General features: G+C 41.3%; 1 non-coding gene across 1 annotated transcript; it reads right to left on the reverse strand.

The window, feature by feature from the left end:
- Positions 1-21319: 21319 nt before the first annotated feature.
- On the reverse strand, positions 21320-21391 carry Trnad-guc (transfer RNA aspartic acid (anticodon GUC)). Its single transcript has one exon. It is a non-coding gene; the product is annotated as a tRNA-Asp (tRNA).
- Between the last annotated feature and the right edge of the window lie 378 nt (positions 21392-21769).

The raw sequence follows: 21769 nt of genomic DNA on the forward strand, positions 1-21769 counted from the left end.
CCCTTGCTCTTCCAGTTTTTCTTGCTTGAGCCAGTTTTCTTGAGCTTGTCACCTCCAAAATTCCTGTTCTAATCCATTGCCTGAGAAATTGGCCTTCAATTAAACGTTCGTAAAACAACCTCTACAGCACATGCACCTGTACAAGTGGCCCGATGCCGATGCTTTCCAGTGCCCCTTGTTGATTTGCCGACAAGCTCCTGAATGTTTTGATCCGAAGCTTCACCTCGACTTCTGCTGACCAGCTCCTAACCAAAGACCTTCTTGCGCTAATACTGACTAGTCAGCAACCTACAAAAAGTTCTAACCTCCCGCTATATTCTGTATGACGCTACCCACAACTTATGGCCAATCCATCAACACTATGAAAATGTTCTGGACAATTATAGTTTAAATTTCGTAAAATTCACTGTGGAAGTTCCGAATTATTTTCCATAGGAATTTCTAAAAATCATATGCTTATTCCAATGAATTTCTTATGAAAATTTCGAACAATTTGCTGTTGGAATTCATTTTTTTATTGATGCCCACATTTTGAACAAGCTTCCTTGGAAAATATGAAGAATTTTGTAAACTTTGAAGAGTACTCAACAGAAAATTTTCTGGACATTGTCCTGTAGAAACTTGGAACAACTTTTCGTGCACATTTCATGTAAATTCTAAAGAATTTCTTACGGGAATACCAAACATATTTTTTTTTTTGGAAGTTCCAAAGTGCTTCCTTGGAAATTCTAAAGAATTCTCAAAACTTAGTAGTTGCTAAAGTAGTTGCCGTGGAAAATACAAAAATAATTTTTAAATGAATATTTTGGAGAAGCCCATCGAAAGACTCTCCTGTAAAGACGTGAGTTTTTCAAATTTGAACGATGAACTGTTCGGTATTTCAACGAAATAAAATCGGAATTTTGAAGGAATTTCTTTAGATTTCTATAGATAATTTCTATAGATATTGTCCATAAGAAATTCTTCGGAAGTTTAGCATGATTGACTGTACAGTGTACACTAGAGTGATTCAAATTTTGACTTTTTTGTTCCCCTATGCTTAAACGATGGCATTTGCCATTTTAATTATCGTCCGAAATTTTTAGCTAATTTGGATGTAATTTGACTGAGCACAAGCAGTTTGAAGCTTGTATGAAAATTATTATGAAAACAGTAACTTTTGTGAAAAACCGTTCCCTATCCTTGCCCATTAAACTCTAAAAATGTATGAATACGTTGGCAACATAGGAAATTTAACAAGGAGAAATATCGTCGTTGTTGCTAAACGATTTGATGCTGGCAACAAAAGTTATTAGGGAAATACTGAATTGTGGGAAATTCAATTTAACACGTTAAAGAATAACATCAATATCAATAATGAGCCTTTCTGTTTTCTTTATAGTTTTGCTCACAAAAGTCAGATTGCTTCGCAACAACAACTGGCTTTTGATTTAGGATCTATTCTATGATGGCGATGCGTTAAATATATTCAAATAGATTCTGGGCTGCTTCACGAAACGATCCTTTACATAAGTGGCAATTCTCATAGTAATTTTCATATAACCTTCAAACAGCACGTGCACAACCAAATTACATCAAAATCATCTAAAAATTTGGGAGGACTATTAAACTAGCAAAAACAATCGTTTAAGCACAGGGGAGCGAAAAAGTCAAAATTTGAATCACTCTAGTGTACACATCGTAGTTGCTCACTGTACATGATTTGGAGTTTCAATAATTCAAGACCAATAACGATGCCGGCCACGTCTTACAGTCAATTTAGGATTAGGGGAGGAAAATTAGTTCAACACTCATTGCTACAAGAGACCGAGGAATCCTCTGCATCTCCGTGAGTGCCACGGGAAAAGAATATTTGGTTAGATGATAAGGTAATCTATAGGAAGTCGCCTTGGTAAGCGACTATTTATTTATTTATTCCGAACGCGCGCGATCATTCTGCTGTTCGTACCATGAAAAAACGCGCACTGATTAACCTTATTACCAACCGCACTATGCAGAACACAATATTTCGGGAGATCGCGCGATCGTTGTTCGTAACATGAAAAAACACGCACTCTCTTCGGAAGTTCAATAGAAAATTATTTAAAAAAAGAATAAGAGTCGTTTAGCCGAAAATCATTTGGCGGAAAGCCATTTGACCGCATAATCGTTAAGTCGAAAATAATCAACGACCAGTCGAAAATAATAAACGACTATTTCGGCCAAATAATCTTTTCGGTCAAACAACTTTTTTGGCCAAACGGCCAATCGGACGAACGACATTTTCGGCCGTATGCCTGTTTCGGCCAAATAAAATAGTCGGCCAAATGGATTTTGGTCTAATGATTTTCGGGCAAACACCTTTCGGCCTTGTGCCTTATGGCCAAACGGCCCTACCTGTCGTTTAGCCGAAAGTCATTCGGCGAAAAGCCATTTATTCGAATGGCACTTGGTTAAATATCACGTTAGGCCGAATGTCATCTAACCAAATTCCATTAGGCCGAATTAAACGTTTGTCCGAAACGGTATTAGGTCGAAAATGGTTTGACCGAAAATGGCATTCGGCCAACAACGACAAACAGCCAGGAGGCACATTCGGTCGAACTGGTAATTTGACCGAAAAAGTTGTTTGCCCTAACAGTTCATTTTGCTGCAAATGTCATTTGGACGCAATGGTCGTTTGACCGAAAAAGTCATTAGACCGGATAGATCCTTTGGCCCGACAATATTCTTTCTGCATAAACAACCATTTAGGCCAAACGGCATGTTCTGCAAATGACCAATTCAGTAGAACGATACTTTCGGTTAAGCAGGAAGCAGAATGGTTCAAGAGCATGGGAAATCGGGTCATCGGAGTAGGCTGAGTCCATCACAGGGGACTATTTGGGTAGATCGTGGCGTGCCTAGCAGCAAAATTTGATCCATTTTGGTTGCTGGAACATAAATGTGCCCAAATTCGGTTTTATACAGGAACTTCTGTATCACATGTATGCATCTCGGGGTGCGAATACACCGGCTTCGGGTCGTCGGGGCAACATTGAACCGGAAGTTATCTCAACCCGTAATCATTGGTCACCCGTTGAGCTTGAGCTTGAGCTTGATTGACTGCTCGCAGTTGCTACTCCATTATGACCAGATCAGCTGTTCTTGCACAGGGGAACCAACAGATGTTTGCTTGGGACTAGCACACATCTTCAATGTACAAGCACTGGTGATCTCATTTGTTAGGTCATACTGGCGCCTGCCACGTCAGAATGCAAGTCAATGTAGGGAAGGGGAGGAAATGATGATGCAATCACTCGCCCACTGCAAGCCGAATATACCTCTGCACTTGCCACGAGTTCATGCGGAATTTGTTGGAATTTCTGGGTTAGGTTGGAGAGGCAGAGGTCCGTCTTGGTTAACGAGCTGCCAATGTGATAGATAGGAGAAGGTAACTGATGGAATTTCTAATTGGATGTAGGAAACGAGCTCTATAGTTCATTTCCAATTCTAGCAGATTACTGATAGAATACTCAAGTTGAAGGTATAGGAATAGTAATGGAAACGGTATGGAAGTCCATTTCCAGTTCTAGCGATTGCTAAAACATGAGAAATAAAGAGAAAGATATAAAGTAGGAGAAAGGAACGGACCTGGGATTGAACCCACGACCTCCTGCGTATGAGGCAGAAGCAGTAGCCATATGACTACCAAGCCCGCTTCAACCCGGAATCATTGGTCACCCGTTGAAGAGAGAAAGTACTTAGGACTTACGCTGATCTACAAATATGCTGACCTGGTGAAATAGAAGTATTGGTAACGTAATAGTCTTCCACGGATGCGGATTGTCGGTATTAAGGAGAGCTTCTTCCAGCAGGGGATTCCCCGTTGGAATAGGATATATCAGCCGTTGGGGACTATCTGAGCAAATTGCGAGCCCGTTAAGAGCTCGCGCATTTTTATTAGATAAACAAGTATACATATTTATATATTTTCCTTCATAAATACTTTATTGCCAGATGATCTAACATATAAATAGACAAATAGACAAAAAGAACAACTCTAGCCAAATTTTGCCATATTAGTAAATGCGTTTAAGTAGCTCTCTCTGTTTTTCAGTCGGCCAATCTCCTCCTGGACTATCTAGAGGTCCAGAGCTGGACAACGTACAGGTTTGCTCCCATGTTCGGCACTATATCGTTGTCTGCCACATCCCCATTATGGTGCTCTTTAAAGTGCTACCGCCATCATTGGACCACCTCATACTCGTTCGTAAGAAGGTTCCCGTTGATGTCATGTCAAGCTATGGCACGTGGCACTTACGTGAACGATTCATCCTCTCATAGAATGGTCGTGCTTTATTAGTGCGACACAGTTGCTCCGTCTCTTCATGGTTTCAAACTTCCTTTTTGGCGCTGCTTTCTTTGGTAAATCTATCTATTCCGCACCCGTTTGTATTGTGCCTCGTCCTCCCTCGAGCAGTGTTGCAACAATCTCGCCCATGCTGCATTCTTCTTCTGGTTGGGTCTTTCCATCCATCTTTAGGAGAAATCGCGCTTAGCTGCTCTACCGTTGGGAATGCCACTTCCAGGTGCAGCACGTAGTCTTGGGCTAGTTTACCGTCTTATAGCCGCCGTGTTTGATCTCAACGCGTAATGTACACCATCGAGAGCTTTGAATGCAGGCATACTGCATCGAAGTTGTGGTTGGATTCAATATTCGCATTGTGGTAAGTGCGGACGTTCGTGATGTTGGAGAAGCATATACCGTCGACTTAAACGTGATCGATATGGTTTGCGTTTCTTGGTTAGATGTGGCCTTGTGGATGTTCTTGCGGGGGAGAAAAGATAAGCCAGTTTTCAGCTCGTTAATGGTGCCAGAGCTTTGATAGAAGGTAGCCGCTTGATGCCGGTTTGCTATACTTTTTGTCCATATCAGCAAACATTCTGCAGCGCCACAACGTCGAAAATGCGGGAATGTAATTCACCATAATTTATCCTGTCGCAATTTGCGAAACCTAGCGACTTGCAGTTCTATGTTCCAAGCTTCCAATAATGATCCTTTATTTGTCGCCAAAGTCTGTATTTTGGACCTGCGCAAACCTCCTGGCTCGCCGAAGTGCTGTCGCGTCGTTTATATATCCTCCATATTCCAACAGTTTTCAGATTGTTAAATTATGAATAAAGTTTTCAAATAAACTATTTTTTGAAAGGTATTCAAATTTCTTCTTTATTATGTACCCATGTCCAATCTACCACAAAACAAATGCATTTTTCCCCGTGGCACTCGGGGACCGCCTTGTTTGTTTTCTCTCCATTCTATCTATGCGCTTATGCTCGGCTTTGAGCGATTACCACACCAGCCTAATGTCGCTGCAAGGGAAAATGCATCCAGCCAGGGCCAGGGGCGGGGGCGGCGATGCAGCGCTGCGCTGAGTGATTGGCTAGAAAATGAAAATTGCACACTTCGTCGCCAGCCATCCGTGAACGAGCGCGATGAGCGCGCGCGACCGACGACGGTGCTTTCTTTTCCCGTCCTCCCTTTGGCGACCTTGACTTTCTTCGCTTCGCCTTCTTATGCTGGCTGCGGCTGCCTTTCATGGGCGGCAGAAATCATAAATCGCAAATGCCGTGCAGAAAGTCACTCTCTGTGTGAGCTGTGCGGATTTGCGTGGTTTGTTATGTTGGGTAAACAAAACAATGCATTGCTATGTGCACGATCAAGAGCAGTTTTGGCGTGTTCGTTTTTGCTTTCCGTTTTCTAAACATTTTACGATTGTTGTGATTGTAAAAGGGCGCAATTCGACATGGACGTGGAAGTGAAGATTTTGCATGCTGTTGAATAATTATTGTGGCGCGGTGGTGGAGCTCTTTTTGCTTGAGCCTTTCGATAAGCTACGTAGATCTTAGTTGGGAACGTATTACCCGTGCTTGGAAAGTTTTAAGGATTAGATTTACTTAAAAATTTACTTATAATTCAACGTTTCAATTTTACTGAACTAAAATAAATTATTGGTGAACCCATTTCGAGTCGCAGTTTCATTTATCTTTTGCATTTCATTTTCCATTTTTATCTCAAACAAAAGCAAACTTTAACAGATTATTTCATATTATTATTGATTACAAAAGAACGAATTCATTTAAAATTTTCGATATTTTTTTCCTAAAATGGATCCGATGTAGATCTATTTCTGTTGGTTTCCCTCATTTATGCATTCAAGCATAATCGAAACTCACATAAGAACCGCCATGGGCACTCACCGGAAACCTAAAATGTGAAATTCCAATCCAACAACAATAAGCAACTGTTGCATTTTTCATTGTTTTATTCCCATCAGTCGTATACTTCCTTGTGTTTGGGTTGATTTTGTGTGGCAACTGTTTGGCATAATTTTTTTTCCCTCGAATTAATGCGATGGCTGGTCTTTCCTGTCCCAAACGAAAACACAGGAAAGCGAAGAGATTTCTGCATCAACTCTTATGGCGGGGACCTTTCTTCCTAGGCACCCGCTGCTGGCCACCACCAGCCAGCAATATTCTATCCTACACATTAGTCGGTGGTCCAGAAAGCAAAACAAAACCACATCTTCATCATTTACGATATTTTACTGTCATCATAATTGTATATGAAAACGACCGCATCGGACCTGTCGGCTGAGTGCGTTTCATAGCTTCTGCCACTGACTGGGATAATAAATCGGACCATAACATCTGTTTTCTTCTAAAAACAATGCTTTTTTTAGGACACGGATTTCTTAATCGACCACCGTTGTCAGAGAAGCGAAATCGACATTTAATTGTGGTTTGAAAGCACTTTTGTTGAAATCATAATGCAGCTGAGAATACTATTTGTTCAGTCTCGTAAATAGAGACATAAAAATAGAAGACTATTTATTTATGACGAGGAACAGGTTATTTGACCGAATTTGTCATCAGGCCGAAAAGGTCATTTGGCCGAATAGGTCATTTGAAAAGTGAGACATAAGGTGTGAAACGTGAGATGTCACATATGTGAAAAGTGAGTAGTGCGAAGTGAGACATCTCACTACTTACTTCTCACTTCTCACTTTTTACAGTGAGAAGTGAGAAACGAAAAGTGAAAAGTGAGACGTCTCACTTCATACTCCTCATTTATCACTTCTCATTGTGAAAAGTGAGAAGTGAGTAGTGAGACGTCTCACTTTTCACTTCGCACCACACATTTTTCACAATGAGAAGTGGGAAATAAAAGTGAGAGAGCTCATTTCTCACTTTTCAAATGACCTGATCGACCAAATGACATGTTCGGTCAAATGACCTATTCAGCCAAATAATCTGTTCGATCAAATGAAGTATTCGGCCAAATGTCCTATTCGGTCGAATGACTTATTCGGCCAAATGACCTACTCGACCAAATGACCTATTCGGCCGGATGACCTGTTCGGCCAAATGACTTTCAGCCAAATGGGTTTCGGCCAAACGACCCTTCCTCATTTATGACAACACTTTCTGTTTCTAGCTTCTTAAATTGGAAACATTTAGGAATTTGATTGTTACTGTAGATAAGAAGTTGTAGAAACAATTATTATTCCTAAAATTGGAAAAATTACTTAAGTTTTGTCTGTTTTGCATTTTGTAATCAAATGCTCGACTTATTCGGGTGACGTTATAACAAGTAAGTAAATGACCTAATTGTTTTCAAATATTGCGCACATCGCGCGATCATCCCAGTTCCGCACTGTTGTCCTCCCTCGCGGGCATGGATACTATCACATTTGCAATAAATTTCCCATTCACGGGTTTCCTTTTGCAAGGCAGTTGTCGTCGCCGCGCCGACTTGGTCCTGATGTTCATCGGACGGCTCTGCTCATGAAGTGAGTTATGGTCGCGGGGTTAAAAATGCAGTAACCGCGCGCTCTGCGTGTCGTGATCGCTATTTTCACACACACCGTCCGTATTTTATTAATAAAAACAACAACCATCATCATTCAGTGAAATGGCAGTGTTTGAGACGATCCGGTGCAGCTGCGGCTCGAGACACAGCTCAGAGTCAGAACACCGCAACTGGTTGTAAATTGAAAGGAAAAGGGACACGTCATGGACAGTATTGGGCGATTTTACAAAGGAAATATTGCTCATGTAACAAATCAAAATTTATGACACAGAGCTTTATTTACATAAAAATGGATTAACTATTTCTAAATGTTTCACATTTAACGATTTAAAACACATTGTGTACATGAAAAGCGGCTATTTAAAACGAGATAATAACCCCCAATGCTTCTGCAATATTACCCATGAATGAGAGTTGAAGCTGGACGTGGGACATTAATATGTTTTTCTTGGAGCACTGGCTGTTTGGATCTCAATCAAAGTGATGATGACGATGACGACGAATGATGATGAAGGAGATGCGGAATTTAGGACACCGACGACAGCTCACCGGAAAATGCGCGCGAAATTGGCAGAGGTCGTGGCTGGGGCATTCGCAAAGTGCGTTTTTCCGTGTGCGCCGATTTAGGTCTACTTTTTTTTTCTGAATAGCGGTGAACGAAAACGGGGTGGTCCATGGAGAATTGATCTATTAATAGGTTCTCGTTGAAAGGTTCCACCCTGACTGAGCGGAGAAGCAAATACCAAATGGCTTTTTCGCTTTCTAGGTTGTGAATCAGGTGAATATTTTGATCGAGCTCTATTTCTTAGCAATTGCCATTTGGGAAGTCATAATGTTTTCAATACTTGGCGATGCAAATCTATATTCAATGTCTCAAAAGGCATCAATTAAAGTGTTGAACAAAATGGATTTGAGGAACGAGGTGAATTTAAATTGGAATGAATTCCGAGTGATTACAATACATATAAGTGAATATTGCGATTTTAATATTCGTGATAGCTACAGCGCTTCTCAGTAAAAAGAATTGATGTTAAAGCACTCTCCCTCATTCTATATAGATTATCATTTCAAATCTATTTTACTGCGATGGAAATTATTCTTCGAACTCACAATTTTCAACTGGAATGTGTATGAAATGTTTCCAACTAATAAAACCCTTCAGACAGACATTCATTCAATATTACCTCTAGTCGGAATGGCAACATGAGAACAACGAGAAATCTTTTCCATCCTTCGTTTGAATCTACTACGAGGAAAAAAAGTTGTTCCCGATAGGAATTCCTGGCGACTGGATAGAAGATGGTGCTGCTAGCTTTAACCTATACTGATATCGCTGTTCACATCACTCTCCAGACAGTCAGCGACCAGTTTTACAATCTATAAGCAATAGTGGTGCTTTGATGAACGGATAGTGCCGGATGCATTTAAACACGATGGTGATCAGTTTAGTGCACCAAAGAAGGGTAGAGAGGCGCCTCCGGCGTTCAATGATGACTACGAGTGCGGCACGGCAGGTATTAACTACGGCATATCTGCCATGACAGGGTGCAACATTATCATCTTCACGGAGAGGAATTACAGATGTTAGCACTCAAAGATCATTGCTTAACCAAACCAACAGTTAAATACTTAAATCTGAATCAATAAAGATTTTCATAGATAAAACGCATTTTAGTTAGGATCACCTTACACAGTTTCTACACCCTGCTTACCACGGGAGACAATAATGGTTGGTTACTTTCGAGGAAGGCGAGTGCATTTTTTCAGTTTTCTCAAGATCCGCCAAGTTATCACGTCCGACGATAATGCCGCGATAAGCAGCGATGTACCACCGGGGATATATGTTTTCGCACTTCTACTTTCGTATCGGGGACCAATTAGTTATGGTGCGGTGATTCGAACAAGCGCATATTGCATGTAAAACTTGTTCGCACAAACAAAAGCGCTGAAGTTTTGTACTAAAATTGCGCTAATGAAGTGCTTTGAGTTTGGTTTTACAGTAGAAAAACAATAATACTGTGACTCGTTTTTCAAGTGGCGTAAACATTTAAACTGCCCAATGAAACGAAACTTACGGTTTGTTTACCAAAATAAGAATAACAATAATAATAAAGAAAGATTTCAATAGCAACAATTAAAATAAAGAAATAAATCCAGTATTTTGCGCTCGATAATGACAGCGTGAGATCTCCACAATTTGGCATCCAAGAGATAGAAAACATTGGAACTCATCAAGTTTACCAGTGTTCAAGTTTTTTTTTGTAGTCAACAAACGTATGTCAATATGTCAACCATTTTACTACCTACTCGATCCACATAAAAATTTAAAATAATTAATTGTATTCATTACCATAGTATTAATGCTTTACTTTATGTATTTTAATTTTTCTCCTGGATAGATTGTATAATGCAAGAAACCCGAAAAGTTTAATAAGGATCATTCATTGACTGGATGGACAAAGAACGGTTGCTTTTAAGAGATATTAAGAGATATAAGAGATATCTTTATCTTGTGTTGGTCGGAATCTGTCTAATTCAAGTTTTAGTTGCTGAAGATATGGGAACAGAATCACCTCCCAATTATTTTGGAAGTTTTTTTTATTTGCAGAATAAATTAGTGTTCCAAATCATAGTGAATAGAAGCTTTGAACACATTTGAATAAAGAAATTTAACATTATAGTTGGTGTAGAACTGTCTAGCCATCAAAGCATCTGGGCGAGTACGACGGAGATTTTACTTAAATTTGTCAGGTATGGTTTCGTTTCAACGGATTTATAAAAACTTTAAAACATAGACTCTTTCTCAAAACAAATCAGTGGCGGAGATCAGTAAAAAAGCATTCACCATTACGTCTGAGAAAGTCCGCCCGTTCGTAAAGAATTGTACGTCAAGTAGAGACGTTTATTTGTGACCATACTTTCGCTTGAGTCTGCGTTCTACAAGTGAAGTGGGCTTTAATAACATGCATAAATATTTTATTTTATGATATCAGCCATAAAAAAACAATAACGAAACGGGTATGTTTAAAAGAGGGCAGGATCACTTATAAAAGAAAACATTGTGCAAATGGTATTATGTACTATGAAAAACTGAAGTCAATATGAGCAATTAACATATTCTAACGTAATTCTAGTTTATTACTAGAATTCATTTTAAATTTAAAGGAAAAAAGGTGGGTTACATATACTCTTCTAAGCTGAAATCAAAAGCCCTGATATTAAACAGAGTTTTCTGTGAAACTCATTTTTAGAGACACGCATTCCAAGTCCAACGATTCGTAATAAGTTATTTAGATGTAGAATACTTTTGAAAATTTTCGCTTATCTTTAAGGCACATATACCGTGAAGCGTTACGGAGCTGAAATCAATTTTTGTAATTCATTTCTTGATTCTTACATATAGTGTTAGATTTGGGGAACCGATAGACTCGCGGTTTGGTCTAGGTTAGGAATTGCAGTAATACAGTAGGAAAGGAAGGGAATTTAGGGTGCTTAAGTAATGAATGGACTTTTATGTGCAGCACAGGCCACTCTGGCCTTAGTCTGGAAATAAATAAATAAAGTAATGACGATGCTGATGTTTGCATAACTTACATTTTTGGCGATGTTTCACATCTGTAACGGGACAAAAACAATTTCTTGGGAGACAACAACGAGAGGAAGATGTAGATTGCTTGCGCTTTTTGAATTCCACAACTCAAAATTGAAGAGGCATATTAAAATAAATTTAAATTGTGAAGGAATAATTGAAACAACTGAAATAGGTTAACAAACAAATGTGTTTCGAATTTTAATAAATAAACAAAATTGTTGGTTCAAGCAGAGCTGATGAGTGACAATATTTTTCTTTAATTCTAAGCATACATTGATTCAAATATGTAAATATTTTCTGTCTCGTTAATGCCTAGGATAGGATGTGCCAATTAGTCATTAAAAATCGTACCGGTTGCTGATTAGGTGAAAATGACAATCGATTACTTCGATCAGCGGTATCACATTATCAAAAGGGCAGCTTGGTGTACCTTGGCCGTGTTGCTGGGTAAATAAATTGAAATTTATGACAATATTCAAAAGTTTGTTTTATGATTTTTTTTGTGGGTAAAATGAATTATTGCTAGACTGCAAATGATATATGCATGATTCTCATGGGTTATGTCAACTTAACACTCGTTTTGAAGCATTATTAACCAACTTTTTACCCATTTCACTGTAAAACTCATATAACTCCATGTAAAAACTTTTTTCTGATGGTACGTAGCATCTTTTATTACGAATAATGGAAGAAATGAAAGAAAAAACATGATTTTTTTACATATATTATTCGGCGGATTCTGCATAAAAATAATCTGGAAGTACTGGCAACCCCCTTGTCGAAGCAACCGACTGAGGGAACAACAAGGCAGTCGCAATTCAATTGACGCATCCTATCCTAGATAAATGCCAAAAACTCCATTAACGGGCGCAGAAAACATAATAGGCAAAAAAGCAAGAAAGCATCGTCGGTGCTTTTCTATAACAAACGGTGGCCCGTGATCGTGTTATATTATATTGAGCTGGCTGAAGCCTTCAGTTCCACAAACTTTCTTCTTAAAAAGATGGACCTTCCAAAACTGAGTAAGTACTGTCGAATCTGTACATCTCGATATTCTATATTTCAAGCTCTCCCTATGTCGATGGTTTTCTTGGTCTTCAATCCACATAAATTTTAGCTTTCTATATGTCGATGTGTTCTGGTCATATTTAGTTCAGGATTCACTCCCCATGTTCAAAATTCTAGGCAATAAGGTTATCTAAGAGCAATAACAAACACATTTGTTTTTTTTTACAATGTTATGAAAACTCATATGTGGATATGTACGTTATGTGGAAGATATTGATTTGGAAAATGTATTGGAGGTAACCACTTTCCCTTCGATGGGACTCGAACCCATGACCCTACAGTACGCTAGACTGGTGCTTTAACCAACTAAGCTACGAAGGACCTCCGTCGGCCTTCGCAACCTAGCGGCTACTGAACGAGCTCGAGATTCCCAAATTGGACGCATAGTCAAATCACTCGCAATGCATTCTCTCAAGCCAATACTTCCACATGTGTATTGTACACGTCCACATTAGAGGAGCGTGAGTATTTAGAATGTCTGGCGGCTATACACATTCTTCATCAGCAACTGTACTGATCAAGTGAGGTTGTGTAAGCTATTTGCCAGTCGGTCGTCAAGCTCAGACCCGACCGCATTGCGTAGGCAAGAGCACGCAACTCAGGTTCAGTTCAATCAAAGTTAATTGCCTATTTCCGGGGATGTTTTGTTGTCGTGCCTTTTTTGAACTAGTGCCCATTTCAGTTTCTCTTCTATACCTCGATCTGTCTTTATACAGTTTAATTATCTAGGTCAGCGGTTCTCAACCTTTTTCTCGAGAGGTACCCCTTCGAACTTCTCAATTCGTTGAGGTACCCCCTTTTTCAGTATAAATAAAAATAAGCGTAACTCATAAGATACATGAAAAAGAGTCCTGAAAACTATCGAGTCTTTTGAAAGGAGATTTCAGAGACTTTTGGAAGAAGGCTTCTGAGCTTTTTGAAAGGAGGTTTCTGAGCCTCTTGACAGGGGGTTTCCAAGCCTCTGGAAAGGAGGCTTCCGAACCTCTTGGAAGGAGGCGTCCGAGCCTCTTGGAAAAAGGCTTTTCCATCATCTGGAAGGAGGCTTCCGAGCCTCTTGAAAGGAGGCTTCCGAGCCTCATGAAAGGAGGCTTCCGAGCCTCATGAAAGGAGGCTCCCGAGCCTCTTGAAAGGAGGCTTCCGAGCCTCTTGAAAGGAGGCTTCCGAGCCTCTTGAAAGGAGGCTTCCGAGCCTCTTGAAAGGAGGCTTCCGAGCCTCTTGAAAGGAGGCCTGAGGCCTCTTGAAAGGAGGCTTCTGAGCCTCTTGAAAGGAGGCTTCCGAGCCTCTTGAAAGGAGGCTCTGAGCCTCTTGAAAGGAGGCTTCCTGAGCCTCTTGAAAGGAGGCTTCCTGAGCCTCTTGAAAGGAGGCTCTGAGCCTCTTGAAAGGAGGCTTCTGAGCCTCTTGAAAGGGAGGCTGAGGCCTCTTGAAAGGAGGCTTCTGAGCCTCTTGAAAGGAGGCTTCTGAGCCTCTTGAAAGGAGGCTTCTGAGCCTCTTGAAAGGAGGCCTGAGCTTCTTGAAAGGAGGCTTCCTGAGCCTCTTGAAAGGAGGCTTCTGAGCCTTTTGAAAGGAGGCTTCTGAGCCTCTTGAAAGGAGGCTTCTGAGCCTCTTGAAAGGAGGCTTCCAGGCCTCTTGAAAGGAGGCCTGAGCCTCTTGAAGGAGGCTTCCGGGCCTCTTGAAAGGAGGCTTCCTGAGCCTCTTGAAAGGGAGGCCTGAGCCTCTTGAAAGGAGGCTTCTGAGCCTCTTGAAAGGAGGCCTGAGCCTCTTGAAAGGAGGCCTGAGCCTCTTGAAAGGAGGCTTCCAAACCTCTTGAAAGGAGGCCTGAGCCTTTTGAAAGGAGGCTTCGAGATTTTTGAAAGGAGGCTTCTGAGCCTTTTGAAGGGAGGCTTCTGAGCCTCTTTAAAGGAGGCTTCCGTGCCTCTTGAAAGGGAGGCTTCAAGCCTCTTGAAAGGAGGCTCTCGAGGCCTCGTGAAAGGAGGCTTCCTGAGCCTCGTGAAAGGAGGCCTGAGCCTCGTGAAGGAGGCTTCCTGAGCCTCTTGAAAGGAGGCTTCGAGGCCTCTTGAAGGAGGCTTCTGAGCCTCTTGAAGGAGGCCTGAGCCTCTTGAAGGAGGCCTGAGGCCTCTTGAAAGGAGGCTTCCAGGCCTCTTGAAAGGAGGCTTGAGGCTTCATGAAAGGAGGCTTCTGAGGCCTCTTGAAGGAGGCTTCTGAGCCTCTTGAAAGGAGGCCTGAGCCTCTTGAAGGAGGCTGAGGCCTCTTGAAAGGAGGCTCTGAGCCTCTTGAAAGGAGGCCTGAGCCTCTTGAAAGGAGGCCTGAGCCTCTTGAAAGGAGGCTTCTGAGCCTCTTGAAGGAGGCTTCTGGCCTCTTGAAAGAGGCTGAGCCTCTTGAAAGGAGGCTTCTGAGGCCTCTTGAAAGGAGGCTTCCGGGCCTCTTGAAAGGAGGCTTCCGAGCCTCTTGAAAGGAGGCCTGAGCCTCTTGAAGGAGGCCTGAGCCTCTTGAAAGGAGGCTTCCGAGCCTCTTGAAAGGAGGCTTCCGAGCCTCTTGAAAGGAGGCTTCCGAGCCTCTTGAAAGGAGGCTTCCGAGCCTCTTGAAAGGAGGCTTCCGAGCCTCTTGAAAGAAGGCTTCCGAGCCTCTTGAAATGAGACTTCCAAGTCTCTTGAAAGAAGGCTCCCAAGCCTCTTGAAAGCAGGCTTCCGAACTTCTTGAAAGTAGGCTTACGTGCCTTTTGAAATTAAAATTCGAGATTTCAATTCAGAAACATATTCTTAATATATTATTCAACATTTTGTTTCGATCAGGTAGATTGTATCTGAAATTTTTTTTAAATTTTTGTCAGAGAGCCCTTCATACACTGTGCGGGTTGTGGTTGGTAGGATTCAATAGGCTTCGATTGACGGATCGTCGTGCATATTATTTATGATACAAAGTTTTAAAATAAAAAATTATACAATTATCAAAAATTCACCAATATTTTTTTCTTAACTTTTTTAATAACTTAATAACTTTAATAACCACCATTACGCATTTTTGCCTTCGGTACCCCCTAGGGGTACATGTACCCCAAGTTGAGAATCGCTGATCTAGGTACCTTATTTTTTATACAAAAAATTAGGTCACCCTGAAATTGCCGCGAAATTTCCGGTTACAGAAATTAGCTGGCCACGAAACTGACCGCGAACTTTCACCATCCCTATTGATTAGGTTTGATACTAATTCCGGCCATCAACTCAGTCCAGTGCAGTTTCGCTTCTTGATTCAATTAATTTCAACTAATCAACGTAATAAACGGGGAAAAATAAAAACTTCACAAGAATATTTATACTCCTTTTTCCTCTTCAAACTGCCCAAGAACTTTTTGGGAGGGTTGGCATGCCATAAAGATCATCAAGTTTCCCTTCGCCGGGAAGATCTCTTTGACCAAAATCTTCAGCCGTTGTTTCTGGGTTTCCACTAGGTTCTTCGACACGGCTGGGTTGGACTGACGTTTCTACATGGGAATATTTATTTTGGCAAAATACTACTTGATTGTTTGGCTGATCGCCCATTGCATAGAAAGAAGTGACCACCTTACCTTTCGTCTTCCATTTGAGTGGTCATTTTCAACTGTCTGTTGTTCGAAATATCGTATAGGTAAAGAAAATGAAATCGACAAAAAACTATTCAAAAATACTATGTAATACAATTTACTAAGCCAAGCGATTTGCCTAACCACAGAAAGCAGCAGATCGCCTCTGTACCGGGCACACCGGTTCCAATACAATTTCGGTGGTGGACCATTCCGAACCGTGTCCGAATTTTGTGCAATATTAAACTGGATCATGGTAACGAGCGGACTTTTTTGGCTTTACAAGAGATTTTAATATCACTCCCTCCTAATGACCGGTCACCATAGGCCCAAATCAATTTTCAACCTTTTATCGCCAAGGTCAGCAGGGCGGCTTCCTGTCTCCCTCTAACTGGTCACCGTTTCATTATGCCCCACCCAATGAACGGTTTGGACAGATTTGCCTTTATATACGAAACCGCTTTAATTTGGTAAACTAACCTCAAAATCTATTTTCTGAGCTGATAGGGTCATTTGGCCGAAAAGGTCACTTGACCGAAAGGGTCGATTGGCGGAAAAGGGTCATTTGGTTGAAAGGGTCATTTGGCCGAAAAGTTCATTTGGCCGAGAGTAAATTTTCCGAATAAGACATTTGGCCGAAAAGGTCCTTTGGCCGAATAGGTCATTTGAAAAGTGAGAAATTAGGAATGAGAATAGAGACGTCTCACTTCTGACTCTTCATTTTTCTCTTCTCACTGTAAAAAGTGAGAAGCGCGAAAGGTCTAGTGAAAGGTTTCACTACCCACTTCGCACTACTCACTTTTCTTTTAGTGAGACGCCTCACTAAAATCTGAGTCACTGTAAAAAGTGAGAAGTAAGAGATGAGGAGTTTGAAATGAGACGTTTCACTATTCACTCCTCATTTCTCACTTCTCACTGTGGAAAGTAAGTAGTGCGAAATGTGTAGTGAGACCAAATGACCTTTTCGGCCTAATGACCCTTTCGGCCAAACGACCCTTTCGACCAAACGACCCTTTCGACCAAATTACCCTTTTAGCCAAATGACCCTTTCGACCAAACGACCCTTTCGGCCAAATGGCCCTTTCGGGTAAATAACTTTCGACCTAATGTTCTGTTCGGCCAAATGGTATATTCGACCAAACAACTTTCGGCCTAGTGGCATTCGGCCGAATGGCTTTTGGCTGAATGGGTTTCGGCCAAACGACCCTTCCCTCAAATTATCAACTCAGTATGTTCCGTGAACTTGTATACATAAGTAAAATAAAGCATTTAAAGAAGACTCCAGCATTATACAATGGGGATATGTGATTATATAATGATTATTAAGTCAAATAGGTACGCGCGGGCGGTCGCGCTGCAGCAAGGTACCCGGCAGAACGTGGAACGTTATAGACGGAAGCGGAGACAGCAGACCCGCCTTTTTCAGGAGAAGAAACGCCGCCTGGAAGAAGCGGAGTGCGAGGAGATGGAACAGCTGTGCCGTTCTCAAGATACACGCAAGTTCTATCAGCAGCTCAAAGCATCCCGCAAAGGCTTCGTGCCGCGAGCCGAAATGTGCCGGGATAAGGATGGGAGCATCTTGACGGACGAACGTGTGGTGATCGAAAGGTGGAAGCAGCACTACGAGGAACATCTGAATGGCGCTGAGAATACAGGCAGTGAAAGTCAAGGCAGCGGAGGAGATGACTACGTCAGTTCAGCGGACGATGGAAGCCAACCAGCCCTACCTTGAGGGAAGTTAAGGATGCCATTCAACAGCTAAAGACCAATAAAGCAGCTGGTAAGGATGGTATCGGAGCTGAGCTCATCAAGATGGCCCCGGAAAAGCTGACCACTTGCCTGCACAAACTGATAATCAGAATCTGGAAACCGAATAGCTACCGGAGGAGTGGAAGGAAGGGTTATATGCCCCATCTACATGAAAGGCGATAAACTGGAGAGTGGTAACTTTCGAGCGATGACCATCCTTAATGACGCCTGTAGAGTGATATCCCAGATCATCTTCCGACGTCTGTCACCATTAGTGAACGAGTTCGTGGGAAGTTATCAAGCGGCCGTTGACGGCCGCTCGACAACGGACCAGATCTTTACTGTACGGCAAATCCTTCAAAAATGCCGTGAATACCAGGTCCCAACGCACCATCTGTTCGTAGATTTCAAGGCGGCATACGACAGTATAGACCGCGTAGAGCTATGGAAAATTATGGACGAGAACAGCTTCCCTGCGAAGCTTACCAGACTGATCAAAGCAACGGTGGATGGTGTGCAAAACTGTGTGAAGATTTCGGGCGAACACTCCAGTTCGTTCGAATCGCGCCGGGGACTAAGACAAGGTGATGGACTTTCGTGCCTGTTGTTCAACATTGTGCTAGAAGGTGTCATGCGGAGAGCCGGGTGTAACCGCCGGGGTACGATTTTCAACAGATCCAGTCAATTTATTTGCTTCGCGGATGACATGGACATTGTCGGCCGAACATTTGCAAAGGTGGCAGAACTGTACACCCGCCTGAAACGTGAAGCAACAAAAGTTGGACTGGTGGTGAATGCGTCAAAGACAAAGTACATGCTAGTGGGTGGAACCAAGCGCAACAGGGCTTGCCTGGGAGCAGTGTTACGATAGACGGTGATGCCTTCGAGGGTGGTCGAGGAATTCGTCTACCTCGGATATTTGCTAACGGCTGACAACAACGTTAGTCGTGAAATACGAAGGCGCATCATCTGTGGAAGTCGGGCCTACTACGGGCTCCAGAAGAAACTGCGGTCGAAAAAGATTCGCCACCGCACCAAATGTGTCATGTACAAGACGCTTATAAGACCGGTTGTCCTCTACGGACATGAAACATGGACAATGCTCGAGGAGGACTTGCAAGCACTCGGAGTATTCGAGAGACGGGTGCTTAGGACCATCTTTGGCGGTGTGCAAGAAGACGGTGTGTGGCGACGAAGAATGAACCATGAGCTCGCCCAACTCTACGGCGAACCCAGTATCCAGAAGGTAGCTAAAGCCGGAAGGGTACGATGGGCAGGACATGTTGCAAGAATGCCGGACAGCAACCCTGCAAAGATGGTGTTCGCTTCCGATCCGGCAGGTACGAGACGGCGTGGAGCGCAGCGAGCGAGATGGGCAGACCAGGTGCAGAACGACTTGGCGAGCGTGGGGCGTATCCGAGGATGGAGAGATGCGGCCTCGAACCGTGCATTGTGGCGTCAAATTGTTGATTCAGTGTTATCTGTTTAGATGTTAACTAAATAAATGAAAATGAGGTACTGATTTTTAATGTTTCAATAAGCAATTCTTGGCACCTAATTTATTGATAATTTGGTAGCCTATATGTCGGGTCTCGTAAGGCACATTTTATCCAATTGGTACTTTCAAATGTCTCAAAAGTCAAGGAAAACAAACTGTTACGTGAATTATCCAAGCAAAATCAAATAAATCGTAGGATTCCATATTTTTGCCTTTCTCGTACAACTAAGTTGTACCGAAAGGCTATCATTCCACTCTGAAAACGAACTTTTTATAGAAGCCTCTGAGCCCTATAGTATACTATATAGTATATAGTACCAATCGACTCAGCTCGACGAGCTGAGCACATGTCTGTCTGTCCGTGTGTATGTATGTGTGTATGTGTGGGCACAAAAGCTATAAAAAACATTGGCCAACTTTTCGTATAGTAATCCTCAAACAAGTTTGATTCGACAGGGGACAAAGCCTTGTTGATCACTATTGAATTTTAAAACGATCGGTCATTGCGTTTAAAAGTTATGAAGAAAATGGTACATCGTACCATATAAACCCCATACAAGGTTGGTGTCTTAACTAAATGCGAGAAAGGCACCACCAACGCTAGGTGGATCAATCTGGGTTTTTCTTTAAAGTAGCATTCTGAAGCTTTAATTTCATAATAATAAATTATAAAATCGGTCCAGTAGTTCAAAAGTAATGGATATTCGACAAAAGTAAATTTGTAAATTTGATCATCACATCGTCACATATCCTCATTGTATATTGCTGGAGTCTCCTTAAATTGCTTTGTTTTACTCATATATACAAGTTCATGGAACATACTGATGAATTGATACTAAAACATCAAAAAGCTAATATGTATATAAACGATTTTTAGGTTAGTTTACCAAATTGAAGCGATTTCTCCCACAAATCTTAGCCCAAAGTAAAAGTTTTATTCAGCAAAGATGTTCAAAATAACTTACTCTACAATTTTGGCTGAAGACGTCAAACCTCTAAAAATATTTCTTTGAACACAAATTTTTGCTCGGGTATTCATGTAAATTGACCCTTGAAATTTATATTCCTACTGATGCAGGAAAAAAATATGAGACTACCCTAAGAAAACACCGTGGCGAAAAAATGCCGTTTAGGGGGTCAAAACATTTTCAATCGTCTATTTTCAGGATGATCCCATTGTGCCTCCCGATCCCGACGTCCATGGTTCGAATCCAGTCTGCCGCACTTAACTTTTTTTAAATTGAAAATCGTCGTTCACCGATTCCGATTCATTGTGGCAAATTTCCATAAATCATACGTACATTTTCCTCAGTGTTTGATAAATCTGTCAAATTAAAATCTAAATTTGCGTGACAATCATTGGAAAAAAACGAGTTCTTCGAACGTAAAAACCATTTAGTACAAATTTATTTGAATTTTAGGCGAAATAAATCTGTGTATTTAATATGTATACCTAACTGAATTTAATTGAGACGGTTCTAAAGTAAGGTCATGATTGATTATGGTAGCTAGGGTAGATTTATGGTTTATACTTTGGAATTTTTTCGACATCCCTGAGGTTTCATCACCACGAGAAACTTATTGATTGATTTAATTGGCTTTTTATCGATGAGACGAACTACCTAAGCTCAAAGTGGAAGGCAGCATTTTTACAAAGACGAATGAAGCACAGAATCGACAGTACGCAAGCGAGCGACAAGTTGTATAAAATCGTATAGAAGTTGTAAAGTAAGCAGAGGGCCATTGAAGAACAACACGAAATTGAAATCGCTGTTATTTTGCCTAACGTGTAAAAATGCTCCCTTCTACTTTGAGCTTAGGAAGTTTGTCTCACAGATAAAAAAACCAATGAAAATCAAATGCAAATGCAATAATGGTTTGAATACCCTTGTTGTTAATTAAACTACAGAAGTGCTAAGAAAAATTAGGATGTGAGGCAACATGTGATACCAATAGAAGAAAAAAGACGAATCAAATTATAGCATCGGGTAATTTAAAGTAAAAAGCAAAAAAAAAAAAACAGACCTCCCCGACGGGGAATTGAACCCCGGTCTCCCGCGTGACAGGCGGGGATACTGACCACTATACTATCGAGGATTGATGATTGAACGTGGTTTCGTTCCAATGACACCACGTTGCAGTTTAAGTCTAGACTATCCGATTATCTGAGAAGATGAAATAATGGCCTATGGTCTGAATGGAAATTATTCCACAAGGAGAAGTTTGAATAGCTTTGTCATCAGGGTTATCGTTTCAGTTTTTCATCTCATAGTTTTTAAATTGATCTTATCAAAAAAAGTAATGAAAATCAATTTGATTTGCTTCCTAATTTTGTGAGCAAGAGCTTTGTAACATTTACTTGAAGTGAGATAAATGTATTTTGTACATAATAGAAAAAGATAACACCTTTGCAGTTCCAGTCGAGGAATTTAGATATTTTATCAATTCAAATTATCTTAGCCTAATAGCAAAAGA

The sequence above is a fragment of the Armigeres subalbatus genome, chromosome 2 (genome assembly GCF_024139115.2).
Source record: "Armigeres subalbatus isolate Guangzhou_Male chromosome 2, GZ_Asu_2, whole genome shotgun sequence".
NCBI lineage: Eukaryota > Metazoa > Arthropoda > Insecta > Diptera > Culicidae > Armigeres > Armigeres subalbatus.